The following is a 20,845-nucleotide window of genomic DNA, read 5'->3' on the forward strand; positions in this document are numbered from 1 at the left end:
CTTTTTCAGGAAGCGTAGCAACAGAAAGTGGACATGGAAAAGCCTAACGGTGAAACAAGAAATGAAATTGATTTCCTACTTATATATATATATATATATATCGGGCACGTACCCAGAGGGGGTACGTGCCAAGTGACATACCCCCCCCCCCCCCTCCCCACCCACGCCACCACTCCACACACATTCCTAAGGCGCCACCAGATCAATGTTGAGACTTGACAGTTGTTCATCGACAGCTGTTCATGGCAGCTGTTCATGCTGCCTTTTTCACTCCTTTTAGACGGCGGTAGTTATCGGCACCTCTTGTAATGTGAAGGACAGGTTTCTCATAGATTCTGCACCCGCGCGATTAACTCGAGATGCGTTCAGTTGTCACCATCTATTCAACCGCCACGCGCATAGCTGTTGCTTTTGTTAGTTCAACCTTCTTTGTTTAGGCTGATCCTGGGACCAGGAGAGGGATGCGGCTGTTACTCAGCTGGTCTGTACTCTCATGGAACGAGTTGCGGCCGGACAAAACGCCAATTGCGTTTAAGTTTTCCCTGTGCTTCATTATTTCCTTGAGTTACTTACGGCTCGCCGCGACGCTGGCAGATGCCCGGAACCATATACACGTGATATGGGTTAGATAAGGTGGGAAATAAAATAATGTGAAAGAGCGTACATCATGAAACCATGCAATAACCCTTAAACCCATAAGCAAGATGACTGTCGCCTGTTACCTCGTCCGTTTTTCCCTAACTGTATAGCACTTTTCGTGCAAAATTGGCAACTGGAAACACAAATCGCAAGGAGTTGAGAAATTAAGCGATATACTAAGGGAGAGAGCCAAGGCAACAAACAAACTGCAAGCAAAAGTGAATAATAAAAAAGTTAAGCGTTGTTTATGAGAATATTTATGGATCAACATCTTTTTATTTTAAAAGGAAGTAGAGAAAACGCTGCCGGAAGTGGAGAACAATTACTTGCTTTGAATGACGCTTGTACAGTTATCGGTCGAACCGGATCACGTAGCCACTTCTCTGCTGTGCTTATGTGAGTGTTTTTCTAACCTTTCGCGGTGAGCGCAGTACGCCTAGAATCGCAGAGTCCTGCGCTCTACGCGGTTGCATGGGACTGGCGGCCGCACAGCGTTACGCAATTCGCGGAATTGTCAAAACTGATCAACGAGGCGAAAATAACTGATATTCGAAACTATAACATGAGAAAGACTGAAGAAGCCGTAAAAAATGGACGCGGCCTGAAATCAGTAAAAAAGAAACCTGGCATAGGACAAACCATGATGTATGCACTAAAAGATAAAAAGGGGGATATCATCAGCAATCTCGAAGATATAGTAAAAGCAGCGGAAAAATTTTCAGCTGGCCTGTATACAGTACCAAGAGGAGTCACGATACCTCACTTAGAAACAGTAGTGAACAGGATACAGAAACTCCTATTTGACAGAAACCAGATTTGAAACCCACAGAAACCCCAAAACCCACATTTGACAGCTTCTCCAGAGTATAAACACCTGGCATTTCCATGGCATAGCGAATCTTGTTACACAAAGATGCTTGAGGTCTGCCTCACCAAATTATGCTGCCGCATTCCCTCCCTAAATTGCTATTTATACAGGTCGGGTTTGGTTCCCTCTCCCCTTTGTTCTTTTTGTGAGGAGGAGGAGACGATACAGCACTTTCTTCTATCTTGCCGCCGCATTGCTGCGTTAAGAAAAAGATTGTTGGAGATACCTTTTCGAAGAATTGGCCTGGACTTGACAAAACCTGCAATTCTTTCGTTCGGGCCGTCCACTTTGGGATTCAGCCACAGGGATGCATGCTTCGCTGTCCAAACATTCCTTATAGAATCTAAACGAATGCCCTGCTAAATTCTATATTTTATTACTTTTAAATTATTTATTCCTCATTCAACAGCACCTTCCTGATTTTATTTTAGCCGGTAATTCAACCCTATTCAATGCTATTCGCATAGATATTAGGAAATTTATGCTCTATATTATTTTGGAATAATCCACCTATTTCTTGGCCAATCCCCCATCGTGGGTAGGAGCCACACGTGCCACAGGCTGCAACAACAACAACAACAGCAACAAAGGAACAAGAGATCAGGATTGCCAGTCGGCCACTAGAGACTGTGAAGGAGCACGTTTACCTAGGTCAATTAATCACAGGCAACCCTGATCATGAGAATGAAATTCACAGAAGAATAAAAATAGGTTGGATTGCATACGGCAGACATTGCCAGCTCCTGACTGGAAGCTTACCATTATTATTGAAAAGTAAGGTTGCAATCAGTGCATTTTGCCAGTGCTGACATATGGGTCAGAGACTTGAGAGCAAGTTAAGGACCGCGCAAAGAGCGATCGAATGAAGATTGCTTGGCATAACGTTAAGAGAGAGAAAGAGCGGTTTGGATCAGAGAGCGAACGGGTATAGACGATATTCTAATTGACATGAAGAGGAAAAAATGTAGCTGGGCAGGTCATATAATGCGCCGGTTAGATAACCGTTGGACTATTAGGGTTACAGAATGGTTATCAAGAGAAGGAAAAGGCAATCGAGGACTACAACAGACTAGACGGAGCGATGAAATTAGGAAATTCGCGGGCGCTTGTTGGAATCGGTTGGCGCAGGACAGGGGTAATTGGAGATCGCATTGCAGGGAGAGGCCTTCGTCCTGCAGTGGACATAAAACAGGCTGATGATGATGATGATGATGATGATGATGATGATGAAGGTGGTGCCCCCCCCTCCCCCCCGAAAAAGAATCCTGGGTACGTGCCTGATATATATATATATATATATATATATATATATATATATATATATATATATATATATATATATATATCCCGATCCTCGCTGGCGAGCCAAGTCTCCCACTGCTTCCTTCCGGAAAGTTTGCCGGCTATTTTTGGTGTATTAATTTTGCGTGGCCTGTTCTGGCAGTCCCACGTAATGTGGGCGAGAGTTGGCCTGCCTCCGCACCAAGGACAGCGAACGCTGTACAGCGTTGGGTGAATGGCATTTTTCAAATAAAGATTTGGAAATGTGTGCGTCTGTATTTGGCGCCAGTCATAAGAGTCCTGCCTGGATAGGTCAGGGTGTGGTGGACTGTACTTTATTCGCTTGCGCCGCTGGTGCTCAAGTATGTCTCGTGGTAAAAAAGGGTTTTCGTCAGAGTGGTCGGCCGCTCGGTTGACAAAAGCACGAGCTGCGCCGTCCGCTCTCTCATTGCCCTCGAGTCCTGCGTGACCCGGGCCCCAGATGATCATGTGTTTCTGCGTTAGGTTGGATCCTAATAGGTGAGTGGTGCTGTGTGGTAGCCTCCCGGTGAGGAATAGTCTACATGTGACTTGGGAATCTGTAAGAGTTATCGACGATTGTCCTAGAGCGTCCTTAGTTTTAATAGCTAGCGCGATGGCTGAAGCTTCTGCGGTATTCGCAGATGCAACTCTAGCCGTGGCGCAAGTCACAAGCCCTTGATTTGCGGCCGCTCCTACCACTGCGAGGGCGTATTTGTAAGTACCACATCGGGCGACATCTTTGTAGACTGTATCCGGGATTCCACCGAATTGCTGCATTAACTTTCGAGCTCGAGCACTTCTACGTCCCCGGTTGTATTTCGGACTCATGTTCTTAGGATAATTAGGGCTACTATGATCCTTTCACGAAGGACTCTGGTGAGAGATTCGAGTTCTTCTCCCGCATACTGTGGATGAGTAGGGTAACCTACGCGGCAAAGGAATTTTCTGCCAGAGGTGGTTAAGCTAAGCCGCTCCCGTTGAGATATGAGCGTAATAATAATATATGGGGTTTTACGTGCCAAAACCACTTTCTGATTATGAGGCACGCCGTAGTGGGGGACTCCGGAAATTTTGACCACCTGGGGTTTTTTAGCGTGCACCTAAATCTAAGTACACGGGTGTTTGCGCATTTCGCCCCCATCGAAATTCGGCCGCCGTGGCCGGGATTCGATTCCGCGACCTCGTGCTCAGCAGCCTAACACCATAGCCACTGAGCAACCACGGCGGGTAGATATGAGCGTCGCTGCCCGTAGCTCCTCGTAGTTATTGTGAATCCCGAGGGCCAGCAGGCGTTCAGTAGAGGTTCCCTGTGGTAGGCCGAGAGCCGCTTTGTACGACGTTCTAATCAACGCATCTAGGGCCTTTAGTTCTGTTTTCGTGGGGTCCTGGAAAGGGAGGCTATATGTGAGACGACTTAGCACAAAAGCCTGAACGAGCCGGATCGTCTCTGTTTCCTTGAAACCTTTTCGGTGATAAGTTACTCTACGGATCATACGGGAGATCTGTTTCACCGTAGTCCTAAGGGTTTCAATGGTGTGGTCTCTCGTTTGTTGCTTTGCAGCCACAGTCCGAGGACTCGCATTTTCTGGACCTCCTTTATCTGGCTGTCTCCTAGAAAGAGGTTGACCGGCTCGTGAGTTTGACGGCCTCGACCTCGTATCCTGATAAATTCTGATTTATCGGGAGCGCAGCTAATTCCACTGCTGCGAGCGAAGGTTTCAACAACGGTCGCTGCTTCTTGCAGGATTTCTTCTTTTCGTCCTAACGAGCCGCTGGTTGCCCATAGGGTAATATCGTCTGCATATAACGCGTACCCTAGCCCAGGTATGACGTCGAGTGTTTTGGCTAAGCGTCTCATGCCGATATTGAAAAGAAGGGGGGAGAGTATCGCCCCTTGCGGTGTACCTATATTGGGCATGGGAAAAGGGTCTGAGCGCGTAGTGCTAATGCCTATTGTCGCGATGCGAGAGGTCAGGAAAGAGCGGGCGTAATCGTAGATTCTTTGTCCACAACCGATGTCATATTTAGCTAAGATGAGATTAGTTCATGTGAAATAGTGTCGAATGCGCTTTTTAAATGCGCTTTTAATTTTGCTGATTATAGTGCTATACGCAAATAGGGCTGTTACAGTAACAGGCACCGCTATCTGCTTCTGAGCGCGCATGGAGGCGCGCGTCACGTACGAATGGGTGCATCCACCAGACATCCTATCATATCTTCTAACCAGCCGAGCCGGGATGAGTCACGTTTCACGAGATAGTGATAACGTGGCCTAGAACGTGCGCGCATTACCACTGGTAGGTCGCGCATGTTGTCTCAAGGAGGAAAACAAGCGTGTTGGCGCCAACGTATGATGACTCATTCCATGCATTTCCTGGGGACACGCATCTAATGAAGCAGACGATGGAAGCGACAAGCGTTTTCGGCGGAATCATGCGCTTTGAACCAGCTGCTTTATTTTTAGTGCGGAGGAAAACTGGGGCCGAATTATAACGGTTCGGAAGGGAACCGGTTCACTTGGCCTCATCTGATTGGGCAAAATTTTGCTTGCGTCAGAGGCCGTCAGAGACAGTGGGGCGGCCCCGCAAACGATGATCACGTCACGCATCTGTCAATCATTTCCAGAGCAAACCCGCCTTTGGCTAAGAGCGGAACCGGCGAAGGAGTAGTCCGCTTTGGGTACCGTTGCTGTGGCTTGGCTGTTGGCTTGCGACCCTGGCCGCGCGTCCCCGGAGACACGCGGGCTTCGCGCGCGCGTGCGTTGGTTGCTTCGGAGGCTTGCCTTCGTCGTCTGCTTGGCGTTGCTCTTTCGGTATCGACCACGGATGGAAGCGCGATACGCGTTCGAAGAAGTGACGGATAATGAGTTGCACCGCCCTTGCCGGCTTTCTAAGTAGCTAGACTTTTTGCAGGCTACGCCATCAAATGGAGGAGACTCGGGTGCAAGCGTACCAGTGGTCATTCCACGCAGAGGAAGGAATATTGCGCGCTGCGGTTCATCGCCACCGGCCTGAAGCTACCAGAGGTCAGTCGGACGCGAAGCATTCATCGGAATGGCATAGATATCTGCTGCCAACACTGTCCACAAAGTTGCTCTCGTAATTACTGTGTTGGCCGGTAGAAGAACTGGGTCAGCTTTCCCGTGACCTCCGCTTCAAAGTCAATGCCAAGGAGATATTTGCGTGGTGAGATCGAATTCCCAGTGCTATCACCCAGCGTGAATAGAGAATTTTAGAATAGGGACCCCAAACGTTTTGGGGCTCCTAAGAAATAGCGTCGAAGCCACTGCGTATGCGCGAGTCGCAAACTGCGTTTGGGTTTTGCGTTGGGAACGCTATTTCACCGACTGAGCGGGGGGAGCCCAAATAGCGGCCCCAAAAGCTTTGCGTCAGCAAACATGGCGGCACCCGTCGACGCGACGGCTCTAACCTATAGCACCAAACTGGGTTCGATTCGTGGTAACGCGTGAAGTTCGCGAGCTAAAAGAGTGACTGCGGTTATCGCTTTCTCTCAACTAGCGTGTTATGAGGATTGATTCATTCGACGCCGCTGATTCCGAATTCGATTGTGGATTTTACGGCTCATAGGCCTAACACGGCTAAGCTTGGCTGGTGAAGGCACGTAAAGTTGGTTTGCTCAAAACTAAACGCAACTAATTGTTTGCTGCTCACAGAATAACCTCTAAATTGTAATTAACCGCGAACACACGCAAGAAAAATTACTATTCCTATCGTAAAATGGTATATTTTATTTATTTCCAATAGCTTTTCTCTCACGTCGTAGTGGCGCTGTCAGCGCAAGCCGCTATGCGCAAACTCAAAGCCCTATTCTAAAATTTTTCACTCCTGCGTGCCCCAACGCTAACACCCGCAAAGCTCTTTGGGGTCCCAAACTATTGGGCCACCTATTCTAAAACTCTCTAATAGGTCGCAGATCGCCGGTCAGCAGTAAGAAGGGCTAAACCTAGGCTGGTTCAGCGCTTCCTTCGTTCGGCTGGTAAAACTATACAGTCAGGACGGGAAGATATTGTGGAGATCTCTTATTTGGCTTCCCTTCTTTCTCTAGTTCGGGAATGCCGCACTTTGTTCCTCAATTTCACAGCACAGCGCGCACCGTCAGCGTCGTGCACGCTCTTCGATTTTACTTCGCGCAGGCAATGCAGGGCCCGCATGCATATATCGCGATGTTCGATTTCAAGTTCTATTGCTTCTATCACACGACGCGCCGTGGGGCAGATCGCAAGTATAGCGGCAGCGCGGCGGCGAGCAAGTCATGTCCGAGCCGATGACGAAGGGCGAAAAAAGAAGGAAAAGTGATATACTCGGCTAGTAAAGGTGTCCCTAAGAACCAGTTCACGGTTTTGTCGCGCTCGCTACTTATAAAGTGCTGGCAGTGCGTTCCTGTTGCGTGCATTGTGCGAGCTCCTGTTAGCAGACGACACAGCGCTGTGCTCTGCCAACTCATTAGGGACTTTTAGCTTGTCCGCTATTCCGGCAAACGGGGATGGTTTGAGCGGATTGCCGGATGGGCGGGGGCGTAAACCTGAGCGGCCGTAGCAGTGCAGCCGCCTGGTGGCGTAGAGCTCAACCAGACAAACACAATGCTAAAATTGCAGTAACCTATTAAATACTGCTTCGCTGCTGGTGCGAACTTGCGGCAGCGGCGTAATTGTGAACACGATTACGCCGCTGTCGAAAGTTTACAACAGCAGCTAAGCAGAATATAGTAATTAGCTCTGTGTTTCAGCTTTGTACCACCAGCTGGATCCACCAATCTGGCCGCTCACGTTTACGCCCCCTGCTCATCCGGCAAACCACCCGCGCTTGACGGAATACCAGAGGCACTAAAATTCTCTATAAGTTCTTTATTTACGCTTGCGATACCGCCTGTCGGCTGAGAATGAACAAGAATGACGTTAATAAATTACTTCTGCATTGAGTCGATCGACCTCCTCACTGAAAGGATTAATGAAGTCTGGCGGAGTGGTCAGGTCCCCACGCAGCGGAAGGCGGACTGCACGGTACTCATCCCCGAACTGATCATCGACCGGAGCACGGGAGATACCAGAGCCATCCTTGGATTATACCTGCACAAGGCCTTCAACAATATCTCACATAAATTCATTCTCAAGTCTATGCCAACCTTGGGCTCGGGAAGAGGGCCTACGGCTTCGTCCGATCCTTTCTTAGCCAGAGAACTGCCAAGCTCAAGATCGAAGGATACCTCTCGCAAGGGATCATCCTCGGCTCACGCGGCACGCCTCAGTCATCTCGCCAACATTATTTAACATCGCAATGATCGGGCTTTCCAAGGAGCTCGCGAGGATTCAAGGAATCAACCATACCATCTAAGCAGATGACATCACCATCTGGTGCGTCGGCGAGAGCGACGGCCAAGTTGAGGCCGCCATGCAGAGCGCCATTGATGCGACCGAGCGCTTCCTCCGCCCCACTGGGCTCGAATGTTCTCCATCCAATTCTGAGCTACTTCTCTACAAGAAAAGACCCAGAGGCAGCGGCCATCGTGATTGGAAACCGGCGTCCGAAAACGAAATACGGCTTTTCACTGGTGACGGGTCCCTGGTGCCCAGAGTGGATTCGCTCCGAATACTGGGGATGTATGTCGAGTCTAATGGTATCAATGGAACCGCACTCATAAAGATCACCGCCAAGACGGAGAGTGCTCTCGGCCTCATTCGGAGGATCGCCAACAGGCACCGGGGAATCAAGGAAAGCAATCTCATCCGCATTATACATGCTTTTGTTCTCTGCCACCTCTCATACTCGGCGGCCATGCATAATTGGCATGTTGCAGAGGAACAAGCTCAATTCCCTCATCAGAAAGGTCATTAAGCTTGCCCTCGGCTTACCTGTAAGCACCCACACCGAAAACCTGCTCAAGCTTGGAGTCCACAACACGCTCGAAGAAATTATCGAGGCACAAGAGCGCTCACAGTTGCTCATGCTATCCGGCACCCCGGCGGGTCGCATGCAAGATACTCGACGAGATGGGCCTCATTCCTGTCGACCAGTGCCCCGACGCCGTGCGGATTCCCAGCGACATCAGGTCTCAACTGCACATCGTGCCCCTTCCCCGTAAAATGCACCCCGCAAACAACGTCGGCAGACGTCGGGCCAGAGGTACAGCTTTACTCGAGCATGTCCGCAATAACTACATTGAGGCAAGCTTCGTGGATGCCGCGGCATATGTCCAAGAAGAGGCATTCGCAGTCTCCATCGTCGACTCCAATTCCAGGCTCACTTGCTGCGCTACGGTACGCAATTCGACGCCCGTGGTAGCCGAACAGGTTGCAATCGCTCTGGCTGTGCTCGATGGTCGCAGAGAGGCAATATATAGCTATTCCAAGGCAGCCATTAAGGCCTACCAAACCGGGATGGTCTCCCCTCAGGCCCGCCTGAGATCATCCAGTGCGATTGGCTGTTCTGCCTTACCTTTCCTGAGACTCATTCCTGCCTTAAAGGGCCCCTCACCAGGTCTGGCCATTCTGATATGACAAGCGCAGGGCAAACAATGCGCGCCAACGATCGTGTTTGCAAAGAATTAGATCGCGACGCGCCGCGGAAAGGTCTAAAATTTTAATCCGAACGCCGTTTTCCCTTCTCCTCGCGGCCGCTGCGCTCCAAGCCGGACGGTGACGTACTCGCGTCCCTGTGCCTACGTACTCTGGTCCACAGTGTGACGCCGATCGTGGTGTTACGTGACTTCGAGAACTATTCAAGGCACTAACTGTTATTTGTGATAAGTTGCTTGAATTGACGAATTGAAGTTTAGAGTAATAAAACACACAAACGGAATGTCTGCGTGCTTTTTGTTTTACTTCGCACCGAAGCAAGGGAGATGAACTTCCGTTTCGTCTGCTTGGTCACACGGTCGTGCAGTCACGTGCGCAGGTACCTAAACTATGCCATTTTCTACCGTGTTCCATCGCGTGATCATGCTCTGCAATCCACTTGTTTTGCCTGAGTATTCGTGTAGCACTGAATTATACTGCTAGTCATGTGCCCTTGTGCACAGCGCGCAAAATCGTGGGCTGCGCGAAGCCAATCACAACAGCTCGTGCACAGCGCCGCCCAAAAAGAAAAAGGCGAGGAGAAAAAAAAACGAAGGCGAGGCACGTGACCTCGCCTTCGATCCTCGAGGTCCGGTATGGCACAACGCAGGGAAGGAATTTCGCTTGTGGAGGTTAGACGGGGGTGAGTGGAGAGCGTCTCGCTATGCAGTGGAGCTCGCCTCCTGAAATCATGGGTTCGCGGCACTGAAATATTTATATCTCGGGTATTAATGAGCCAATTCTAAAAATGTTTGAGGCAGAACGCTCCCTAGAGGACACGTAACAGCTTTCAGCGTGTAACCAAAATTTGCTACGGGGCCCTTTAAGAGGAAGCTTTAGGGAGCGGGTGTTCCTATCTGAACACATGTAAAATGACAATTCGTTTTTCTCGGCAACCACTGCATCAAATTTGACGACGTTTGTTGCATTTAAAGGAAGAACGTTGTCTAGTGACTGCTGGTTGCAAATTATTTAGATCGTAAATATTTTATTGAAAATTGGCACAAATCAAAAATTTTCAGAATGCGAAACTATGAAGTTTAGAACACTCTAACTCGGCAAGGAAAAATTATATCACAATTCCACGAATTTCATCTGATAGTACATCTAAAGCGGAAAGAATTGGTATGTTGCACATGAATGTAAAGAAATTCAATAACATGAAAATATAGCTTTTGCAGAACCATCGTACACAACGTAACAAATTCAAGTAAGATATAAATTGGCATATCAACTTTGTCCGCTTTGAATGATCTAATGGATGCCGTTTACAGAACTGCTATATCTGTTCTTGACGCAGAGCTATTAATTTATGAACGTCATGCGTTTTTTTTTTCAATTTTAGACAATTCCTTTCACAAAATCGAGGCCCTATATCGAAATTCCGCTTCCAACAGCCACTAGAATTTTACTTTTTTTTTCAAATGCAACAAATTTCATTTCAGTCTAGGGGTTATCTCAGACAAGCGTTTTTGCATTTTACATGTATTTGAATAGGCGGCTTCGGAGCTGGGCCCGAGCTAAAGCTTCCTCTTAATGCTGCCATTATAAAAGCCACATTGTGTATGTTAGTGTTTTTAGCATTTAATTTTTTTGTTGCTCTCGTTTTTTTTTTCTAGACATGACGGCTCTTGTGAGGGGTGGGACTTAAAGGGACACTAAAGAGAAAAATGATTTCTTCTGCATCAGTAAATTACCTTTCCACGACACTAAATACCACACTCTTACCGCAATAAGGCGTTTGGTAAGCCAGAAAAAGCGCAAGAACGAAAGACGGGTGGCGACGCCTCCTTGAAGTTCCCGCACCTGGTCGCTGTGAAGTCATGGATTTTGATGGCATATTCTAAGGCCTATGTACTTGCTTATATAGCGGTACAGATTGACTACATTGTGTTCTGAAGGAACCACATATTAAACATAGAAAGTTTCGGGAACCTTTACTCGGCCAACGCGGCCCAAATGCGAAAACATACTTTGGAATCCCTGACGTCACACTGACGTACCGGCGTTAGAGTTTCGGCGCGAAATTCAAATATCGATACTTCGACCTTCATTTTCTCATCTAATAATGAATCTATTTTGAAATGACTGCCTGCAATGTTCTCACAATATGCTTTATTAGTATAAACTGATTTATTGTTTTGCTTTAGTGTCCCTTTAAGATGCTTCACTGCATGCATCCTATCCAGTATTTTCAGATAGCTTGGGTGGAAATTTTAGCACTCAAGGCCAGTGGTAGAAAAGGACCTGCATGTCTACAGCGTCATTGAAGGTCACTTGAGAGGGCTGTTGTATGACTAGGCATAAGTGCAGCGATTCTTACTTCCAGAATTCACGGTGTATGTGTATGACTTGCATGGTGACTAGATAGTTTGGTATTTTAGAAGTAATCCGAAGCTATTCCACATGAGAAAATGCGACGACCCATGCCGTTTGCCAAGCAGCAGTCGCCTGATTGAAGAATTGCAGTTTGCCGGCAGGTAAGAAGTTGGCATGTTACGTTATGCTAATTGTTCACTTAGTTCGTATTTGGAAATTTAAACTACCCTAATGTTATAGACTAAGTCAACATTGTGTAGCATGATTACATTTCAATAAAACTGACTGTTGGTTCTACATAAGAATTATGTGCATGGTATGTGATTAATATTGTCTTATGGTTCTAAACTGTACTTACATCAACTATCACATGTGGTCATCAAATACCTATTGACAATGGCCAGATAATGTCCGAGGACCATCTAAGCATGCTGTTGCGACATCATCCTTTACTGTGGTCATACAGAAACTTTCGTACATAAAGATATCTTCTGCATTAGACAAAATACATTTTTGGAACACTGATGTAAGACATGCAGTTATTGCGGTTGTAATTCGTGTTCAAGGCTGCTTGCCAAGAAGATGCAAAGTCAAAGAAAGCTAAAACAGGGTGTCTACCAGGTTGACAGTTTCGAATTCCCCGAGTGCCTTTGGTTTCCCCCGAGTGCCTTTGCAAAGTTCCTTGAGTGACACAAAACATTGTTTTGACGTAATAGTTCTGCGGAATCTGCAATGTGGAGAGAAGTAATTAAGGGGAAATTAGACTTTCACCCAATCGTGGCAATTGCTACAATTTCCCCTTAATTAAGAACTTTGTTTTATGTCAAGACGGGCTGAAACCATATCGCTTGCTGCTGTCCCTCTCTAGTAAGCATGTTAAAAAATAAGAAGACGACTTAATCCAGTTTGGGTAGTAAGGAGCAGTGTTTATTTTATTAAAAATAGAAAACTGGAGGGAGGGGTTAGTAAAATGCACAGCGAATAAAATATCTTCGGAAAAAAAAAAGACAAACCCCATTGCAAATCGAGTCAAACATTTTCAATTACGAATAAAAAGAGATTCATACAGAAGCAAATATGTTCGAAAATGAGCTATGAGCTATTTCTATCAACTGATAGCAAGCTCTTTGGTATCAGGCCCGATTTTGTCACAAGTGAGTTCTCTCAGCAGCTGGAAAGTCAACGTCAGCTGTTCTGACATACTTTCAGCCCGTGCACAATGCCTCAGTGTTGCATTTCAATGCTTTAAAGAGTTTGTTTTGGTTTGGATGGGAGTCACCTCCTTCATAGCATTAGCCAACATTTTGAGCTCAAGCTCCTTCAAGGAAACAGCAGCGCAGTTACTTTGCCAGTTATTCTTCAATGCGACGGTCCTTTCTGAAGTGCTATTCACTTGCAGAGTGTTATGCTGTTGCAAGACTATTCATTTGCCAAGAATTTCATTTTGGTGCTGAAGAGGAATGGCTGCCACATTATGAACATGTTTGCGTGGTATGTTATACTAGCTTTCACAGATCGCTATACAGAATCTTGCAACCTCACAGATTTTATTCCGAACTGTGGAATCTGTGCAGGTGCTATCAGTAATGTATGTCTTTGCAAAAGCACACATTTAGCCCACAACACTGAATGTTTTTAAGATTAGTAGATTTTGGTGCATTTTAATTTTCAAGTTAAAACCACTCATACTCAATACATGTACATTTACTAGAAATCCTGAATCATTACACTGGTTTCAAGAAAAGCATACCAGTACCAGTGATCTGCATTAGCAAATGATTAAAACATTCTTTTTTAAATTGCAGGGTGCATATCGGTTGTTTCAGCGAACACTTTCAAATTTTTTTTTTGATTGCCTGAGACAGAAAGCAATATTTTAGTCCATCAGCTGGCCTACTCGAAGTGGGCATTACTTGCACAATAAATTAAACTTCACAATCGACTAATTAACAAACGTTCTCTGATTAAGCTTTTACTATGCACCGTTCGCTCATTGATACCATGTATATCTTCGTATGCGGCAAGTCAGACTCCGACGCGTCGCATGACAGATCGCATGCAAATTTGCACCATGTGCCTTGTGCTTAATTCAAATGTGACATTTCAAATCTATGACCAAAAAAGCAAGTGACGAAGGCTATGGCTATGCAGGTACAGTAGAATCTCAACAGAACAAACCTCAGGGGACTGCGGTAAATTGTTTGTTATTTTGAAAGATCGCTATAGTAAAAGCCCCAAAATTAACCATTCCGCCCATCGATCCATCGGCTCATTGCATGTTACCGTTTGAGCTACCCATAGAAACGTCACTGTTGACAATCGGCACACGCTGTTGCTATTTTCCAGATTTTGCCACCACACACAACTGCAGCACCATATAATAAAAGTGACGCGCGCAATACAGGCGGTGATGCCGAGAAAATTGCCAACAAAAAGGTAGCTCCATGTTACCTCCAAAGCGTAATGTTTCTTGCTTTTTGTTTGTTTTTCACATTTCTTGACGTGGACACCGCAACTGTGTCGCTCGAGGCAGATGCACCAGCTATGTAAAAGCGCAAGCGTGCGCATACGACACCGTCTGGAAAGTGCGACCATGTGGCATCCCGCACATGCAGAGGTTACATTTCAGCGCGTGCGTGGCTAGTACGGCCGTATAAAGAAGCGTGAAAGAAAGAGGCGTGTGCATAAACAAGGGTGAAAGTGGTTGCCTCCGCTCGCCCGCATTCTTTCTTTATAGGGCGCAGTCTCAGGTTTTAGCAAAATATGGTTAAATTTGGATATTTCAATTTTACAGCTTATTATTAACTGGTAAAATGATATTGAATTGTTTTTTATTGAGCTGCCTTCTTGCTTTAGCATTTTCAGAATACTGCGCTAAAGTGCGCAGATGCCAGCCTGCAATCGCGAACAATGAGCCTGATCGCAATCACCGAGATCCGGGCACCACAAATGACTGCGTAGCAACACCCAATCCAGATCAGCCCGATCACAATCACAGGTGTACATGCGACACCGGTATAAATTTCTTTCTCAACAAAATGAGTCATGTAATTTCGTATGCAATTTTGTAAAAAACTGCCACAATAACTGTAGCCAGGCGGTCCACTGAAAATGCATGAAGCGGTGAACAGGGTGAAGAAAGGAAGCGGGTGCTTGTTCGGTAGTTGGCGCAAATTTCAAATGGCGCTTGCGCAGAATTTTACGGTATGTTCTATGACATACTGCAAAAAAGATCTAGAGCAAATATGGTGACCTAAAAAAGTGTTTCATTGCCTCTTTAAGAGAACATGGACACCACTTGTGCTAACTGATGCAGTAGAACACTATGCAGCATACTACACATTTGTAATTTTTAATTCAGACCCTATTCAATATGGTTGTTGACCTACTTACAGTATTGTGGTGCTGTGCTCTCTTACATCTGATGAAGTGATGAGATTGCATAAAAGTCCTGAAGCAGATGATGCAGCTGTATAGCCGGTTACCCGTATGAATGCGTTGGTGTATCTTCAAGGACCTTTTCAACGAGAAACTCCCAAGAGCATGAGGAGCATTGAAATGATTTTTCACATGTGTGGATGCACAGGTGTTTCATAAGGTTACTATTTACTGAGGTCAGAGAGCATGAACGACACTTATATGGCTTTTTGCCAGTGAGGATGTGCAGGTGGGATTTCAGGCTGGCCTTCTGTGAGAAGCTCTGAAGGCGCATGAAGGATATTGAAATGACTTCTCACCTGTGTGGGTGCACAGTTGGGCTTTCAGCCAAATCTTTTGTGAGAAGCTCTGAGAGCATGAAGGGGCACTGCTATGACTTCTCACCTGTGTGAGTACGCAGATGGCTTTTCAGGTGGCCCTTTCGTGAGAAGCTCCGACAGCATGAAGCACACTCAAATGGCTTCTCACCTGCGTGGGTGCACAGGTGCTGTTTCTAATGGGTATATTGTGAGAAGCTCTGAGAGCATGAAGGGCACTGAAAGGGCTTCTCGCCTGTGTGGGTGCGCAGGTGGTCTTTCAGGTAGTCCTTTCGTGAGAAGCTCCGAGAGCATGAAGGGCACTTAAATGGCTTTTCGTCTTTGTGGGTGTGCAGGTGCTCTTTCAAGTGAGATTTTTCTGAGAAAGTCTGAAAGCATGAAGAGCATTGAAATGGCTCCTCGCCTGTGTGCGTGCACAGGTGCTCTTTCAGGCGATCCTTTTCCTAGAAGCTCTGAAAACATGAAGAGCACTGAAATGGCTCCTCGCCTGTGTGGGTGCACAGGTGCTCTTTCAGGCAAGCCTTTTCTGAGAAGCTCTGAAAACATGAAAAGCACTGAAATGGCTTCTCACTTGAGTGAGTACGCAGTTGGCTTTTCAGGCAATCCCTTCGTGAGAAGCTCCGAGAGCATGAAGCATACTCAAATGGCTTCTCGCCAGTGTGGGTGCTCAGGTGCTCTTTCAGATAGGCCTTTCGTGAGAAGCCTTGAGAGCAAGGGCACTGAAAGGGCTTCTCGCCTGTGTGGGTGCGCAGGTGGTCCTTCAGGTTGTCTTTTTGCGAGAAGCTCCGAGAGCATGAAGCACGCTCAAATGGCATCCCGCCAGTGTGGGTGCTCAAGTGCTGTGTCAGATGGGCCTTTCGTGAGAATCACGAGAGCATGAAGGGCATTCAAAGGGCTTCTCGCCTGTGTGGGTGCGCAGATACTCTTTAAGGTGGTGCTTTTGTGAGAAGCTCTGAGAGCATGAAGGGCACTTAAGTGGCTTCTCGCCTGTGTGGGTGCACAAGTGCTCTTTTAGGCGAGCCTTTTCCGAGAAGCTCTGAAAGCATGAAGAGCACTGAAATAGCTCCTCGCCTGTGTGCGTGCACAGGTGTTTCATAAGGTTGCATTTTATAGAGAAGCTCCGAGAGCATGAAGGGCATTGAAATGGCTTCTCACCTGTGTGGATGTGCAGGTACAGTTCAAGAAGTGTATTTTGTGAGAAGCTCCGAGAGCATGAAGGGCAGTGAAATGGCTTCTCACCTGTGTGGTTGCACAGGCGTTTCATAAAGTTGTCCTTTCGTGAGCAGCTGTGAGAGCACAAAGGGCACTGAAATGGCTTCTCGCCTGTGTGGCTGAGCAGATGGGTTTCCAGCTTGGACTTTTGTGAAAAGCTTTGCGGGCATAAAGAGCAATGAAATGGTTTCTCGCCTGTGTGTGTGCGCAAGTGCTGTTTCAAGCGAGCCTTTCCCGAGAAACTCCGAAAGCATGAAGCGAACTGAAATGGCTTCTTGCCTGTGTGGATGCACTGGTGTTTCATAAGGTTGCATTTTTCTGAGAAGCTCCGAGAGCACAAAGGGCACTGAAATGGCATCTCGTTTGTGTGGGTGAGCAGGTGGGTTTTCAAGTTGGGCTTTTGTGAAAAGCTCTTAGGACATAAAGTGCAATGAAATGGCTTCTTCCTAATATGGAGGCTGGATTGTGTTTCCAGATGAGACAGATTCATACAGTCACATAAGTGACACTGGTGGAGGCAACCTTGCTTTGAGCTGTCACTTTTGGCAGTGGGGAAATAGAAGGCCTCGATGCTGCACAAAGAAAACAAAATAAAGTAAATGTTATTGTGAGTAAGTTATCCTGTGTATATTTCATAAATTTTACTCTTCCCAGATCAAACAAGAACCTTACATCGGCACACCTCCATAATGCACGTCTCAACACACCATGATCCATTTAAAGACTCACGTCAACGTGCCTGTACGACTACTTTTCCAAATAATTTTTTCTTCAAACAGTAAGCCAGTGGAATGTACTTCCCCACAATATCGCAGCCATCACCTACACATCAGCATTCCTAAATAAAATTACGCTGCACCAGTGATCACGAGGAAAATATAATCTCCAACATTAACCACACCCTTTATGTAATGCCCCAAAACGGGGGTATAAAAATGAAAATAAAAATGCCAAAAAAGCGCACAGTTGCAAAAATGTATAACAAGCTTTCATTTTTTTATTTGTGAGATGCTGAGGGTGATATTACAATTAAACAAAGAGCACCTAATGTTTTTTTTTAATTTACCCAATATTTCTGCACCTTGAATGCTTCATGACCCTACCTGTGAAGTACACCAACAAAAATTACTTTTCAGAAAGGCAAAAAATGACAAAGTAAGAGAATCTGAAATGTTTGAAGATTTGCACGTATTTCTGCGATCCTTAGAGAAGAGTTTAAAAATGCTTTGACCTAGCTCGTTCCCTGATCCGTATGAGCACTCGAGGCCCAGAGTTTTGGCACTACTTGCAAAACTCGTTAGGTTTCGCTGGCACAAGAAATTTGTCTCATAGGAGATTTCATCAGTAAATTTCTTCTCGATCCCACGCTGAACTTTGGCAACATTTTCCTAAGTTGAGATTGCGAGGTGCCGGCTAGGAAATACATACTGTATTTTTCCCCATATAACCCGCCAACATGTACAACCCACATGCTCCTTCAGAACAGTCGCTCAGCTTGGACAGTTGAGCTAGTTGGTTGTGAATAGTATTATGAAACATTATTTCAGCACACAAACACATACAAGCAGAGAAAGACAACAAGAACCAGCTTTCTGGTTGTCCTTCTCTGCTCGTCCGTGCTTATTTTTGTGCTGGAACGATGTTTCATAATGCTTTCAGAAGCCAGAAAGAAAAAAAATGCACGTATAACCCAACGAAATAACTGCATACAACCCTCAGGTGTTTACAAAAACAGCATCTGTTTGTGGATAAGCAACTTGTCCATGCTGTATCTTCAGCCAGTGACTCTGTTCCAGTTTTTTCGGAGACGCTGCTGGGCCACTGGGCACAGCTTATCGTTATCCAAGTTGCACTTTGCTGGCGCCTTGTGCACTATTCGCTAACTGCTCAATGCAAAATGGCGACCCATACCGACAACGTAAAGGGGAGAAGGGAGCTTCAACACACAGGGGTGTAAAGACAGTGGGCTTCCCCAAGAGATAACGAAAGTTTTAGTCGAGAACCTTGCCCTGAAGTGTGGTTTTGTGGCCGTGCACATGGTACTGCCATGAAGCCAGACTTTAAATCGAAATTCCTGTGATTCACACATGATATTTTTACAATTTTTGGTGGGGGTTATACACAGCAACATACAGCAACTTCTTTATCAGTGATCTGGCCATTCTTCACCCAAGAATACTACTTGCTAACCTTCCAGTGCCATCATTATAGGCTTAAAGTATGACAACAGTCACATATGTCTAATACGAAGGGCGCGCAACTTAAATGTGACCAAGTTGTCGCGGCAATATAATCAACTGTGCATGAATCATAATATTGCTATGACATTAAGGTGGCCATTCACTTCTAATGAATCGATGCACCACTAATTTTCTTCCTCTTAAATCTCTAAAAGTCTATTTTTTCACCAAATGTGAATCCTCAGGGTCGAATATATTTGTTGTCGATGTAAAATATTCAGACTTGCCAATTTTCCAAAAATGTTACCCCAACTTACCAGAGCGATGATAAAGTAGAAAAAAATATTTCATGCAGGTAAACATGCATTGTTTATTCATGAATACAGAAGGGCTTGCATAAACACTCGTCAAATAAATAAATATACATGGAAGTAGGTATTGTTACAGAAGGGTGAAAGAAGAGAGAGAGGAAGATCTCGAGACACTGGCAGCTACGTGTTGTTACTAGTCAGCCATTTTAACCCACTTGGATATCCTTGTATATACATTGTAAATACAGTCTTATACTCCCAACATCCCCGTAACATAGTGATGGAGGTGCGGGGTACCACGGCTGGAAACAGAGCTCCGCAGTGGACGTCACATCACCGTCCTCATCATGAATTGGCACCATCACTTACAAACTGTACTGCCCACAGCTTCGGGCCTGCTTCTGTGGAGAATTTCCCACATTACAGTTACGTAAACTGCAGTTTCCGGGAAGTGTGAGAAGCAGTCAGATTTTTAATGCTATTGCGTTCCACTCAAAGGCAAAGCTTAAGCGGCTTGCAAGCTTTTCTTCTTCGTGTGCACAAATGTGCCGTTACAACATGAAGAAAGAAAGCAATGGAAGTGGGTACAATGAGCTGATTCGTGCACTTACGCATGTTTGCCTTTGAAAGTACTCTTAAGCGACAGCAGCGGGGAGGGAATTTGTTCATCCACTCGCTGACACAACTCCACAGCTCACACGTAAGAGCTGCTAACAAGCTTTAAGTGAAGGAAATGTACTGTCACTATTTGACTGCAACAAATGGTAAGTGCTGACAATTCAGCTGGAGTGGTCATCACTATTAAACAATGAGTAAGGGAGTAAGAATTAAACAATTCGGCCGTGTGCGTGACCACTGCTGAGCACAATAGCACAACGATGCCGTGACAACCACATAAGGTACGCACGGCCTATAGTCACCAGATAAAGGTCGAGAAAGAAAGACCCGTGAGACAACATTCGCAGCACTGGCAGTTCAGTGCATTGCAAGTGTTGGCGCGTGAGAGGTGGCACATCGCGACTAAGCACACGCATGTTGCACATTACCAACAGTGGCACTCTACTGTTGCAACTCGGGGCAGCGCATAGGAACTGCAGAAGTTCTCATCGAAGATACGAATAGATCATCCTGCGATCTCTGCGAGTGTTGCAACCGTTTCGCGCTAGCTGAAATTTCGAGATCACGTTATCCCGCACGAATTTGCAAACGCGGTTGTTCCTACAATTGCAAAAGAATACGTAACCGCGCAAAACTTCGAGGAGTACTTACTCTCACCTTTGTTCTCGATGTGTTGCGTTAGCACCGGCAGCTGGGCAGCGGTGACCGTAGGGCCTGATAAAATGGAATAGGCCCCGAGAGGCCCGACGATGGTCTGCGGTTTCCTTCGAAATATGAAAGTAATGAAAGCACTGCGACTAACCTCACACTCACGTTTGTGCGCAGACGCGAGTAAGAGCGGGCGCGTGAGAGAAACTGCACAGAGGAGGTTTCCTGGCGCGCGTTGTATGCGTTCGTCTCTCGCGCCACTACGCGCCTTCTCCTACTCGTGCCATCTCGGGCCTTGGCGATGCATGAACGGCATGAACGCAATGCATCTGTGGTCCCAAGCTGTATTGCGTGTATCGTCGTGGCAACTAGCGGCGCCTTGCGGCTAACTACAGTGTGGCACATTTGTAGCATACTTGTGG

The 20,845-nt window shown here is 46.3% G+C and overlaps 2 long non-coding RNA genes across 2 annotated transcripts; one reads left to right on the top strand and one right to left on the bottom strand.

Annotated features, from left to right (window-relative positions):
- The first annotated feature begins 5,481 nt into the window (after positions 1 to 5,481).
- LOC139061358 (uncharacterized) lies at positions 5,482 to 14,125 on the top strand. The gene is made up of 3 exons (XR_011515392.1): positions 5,482 to 5,834; positions 13,099 to 13,190; positions 14,046 to 14,125. It is a non-coding gene; the product is annotated as an uncharacterized lncRNA (long non-coding RNA).
- Positions 14,126 to 15,035: 910 nt separating this feature from the next.
- LOC139061357 (uncharacterized) lies at positions 15,036 to 20,717 on the bottom strand. Its single transcript, XR_011515391.1, has 2 exons — positions 20,433 to 20,717; positions 15,036 to 17,238 (listed from the first exon to the last, which is right to left on the bottom strand). It is a non-coding gene; the product is annotated as an uncharacterized lncRNA (long non-coding RNA).
- Positions 20,718 to 20,845: the final 128 nt, after the last annotated feature.

Source organism: Dermacentor albipictus, chromosome 6, assembly GCF_038994185.2.
Source record: "Dermacentor albipictus isolate Rhodes 1998 colony chromosome 6, USDA_Dalb.pri_finalv2, whole genome shotgun sequence".
In the NCBI taxonomy this organism is placed as follows: domain Eukaryota; kingdom Metazoa; phylum Arthropoda; class Arachnida; order Ixodida; family Ixodidae; genus Dermacentor; species Dermacentor albipictus.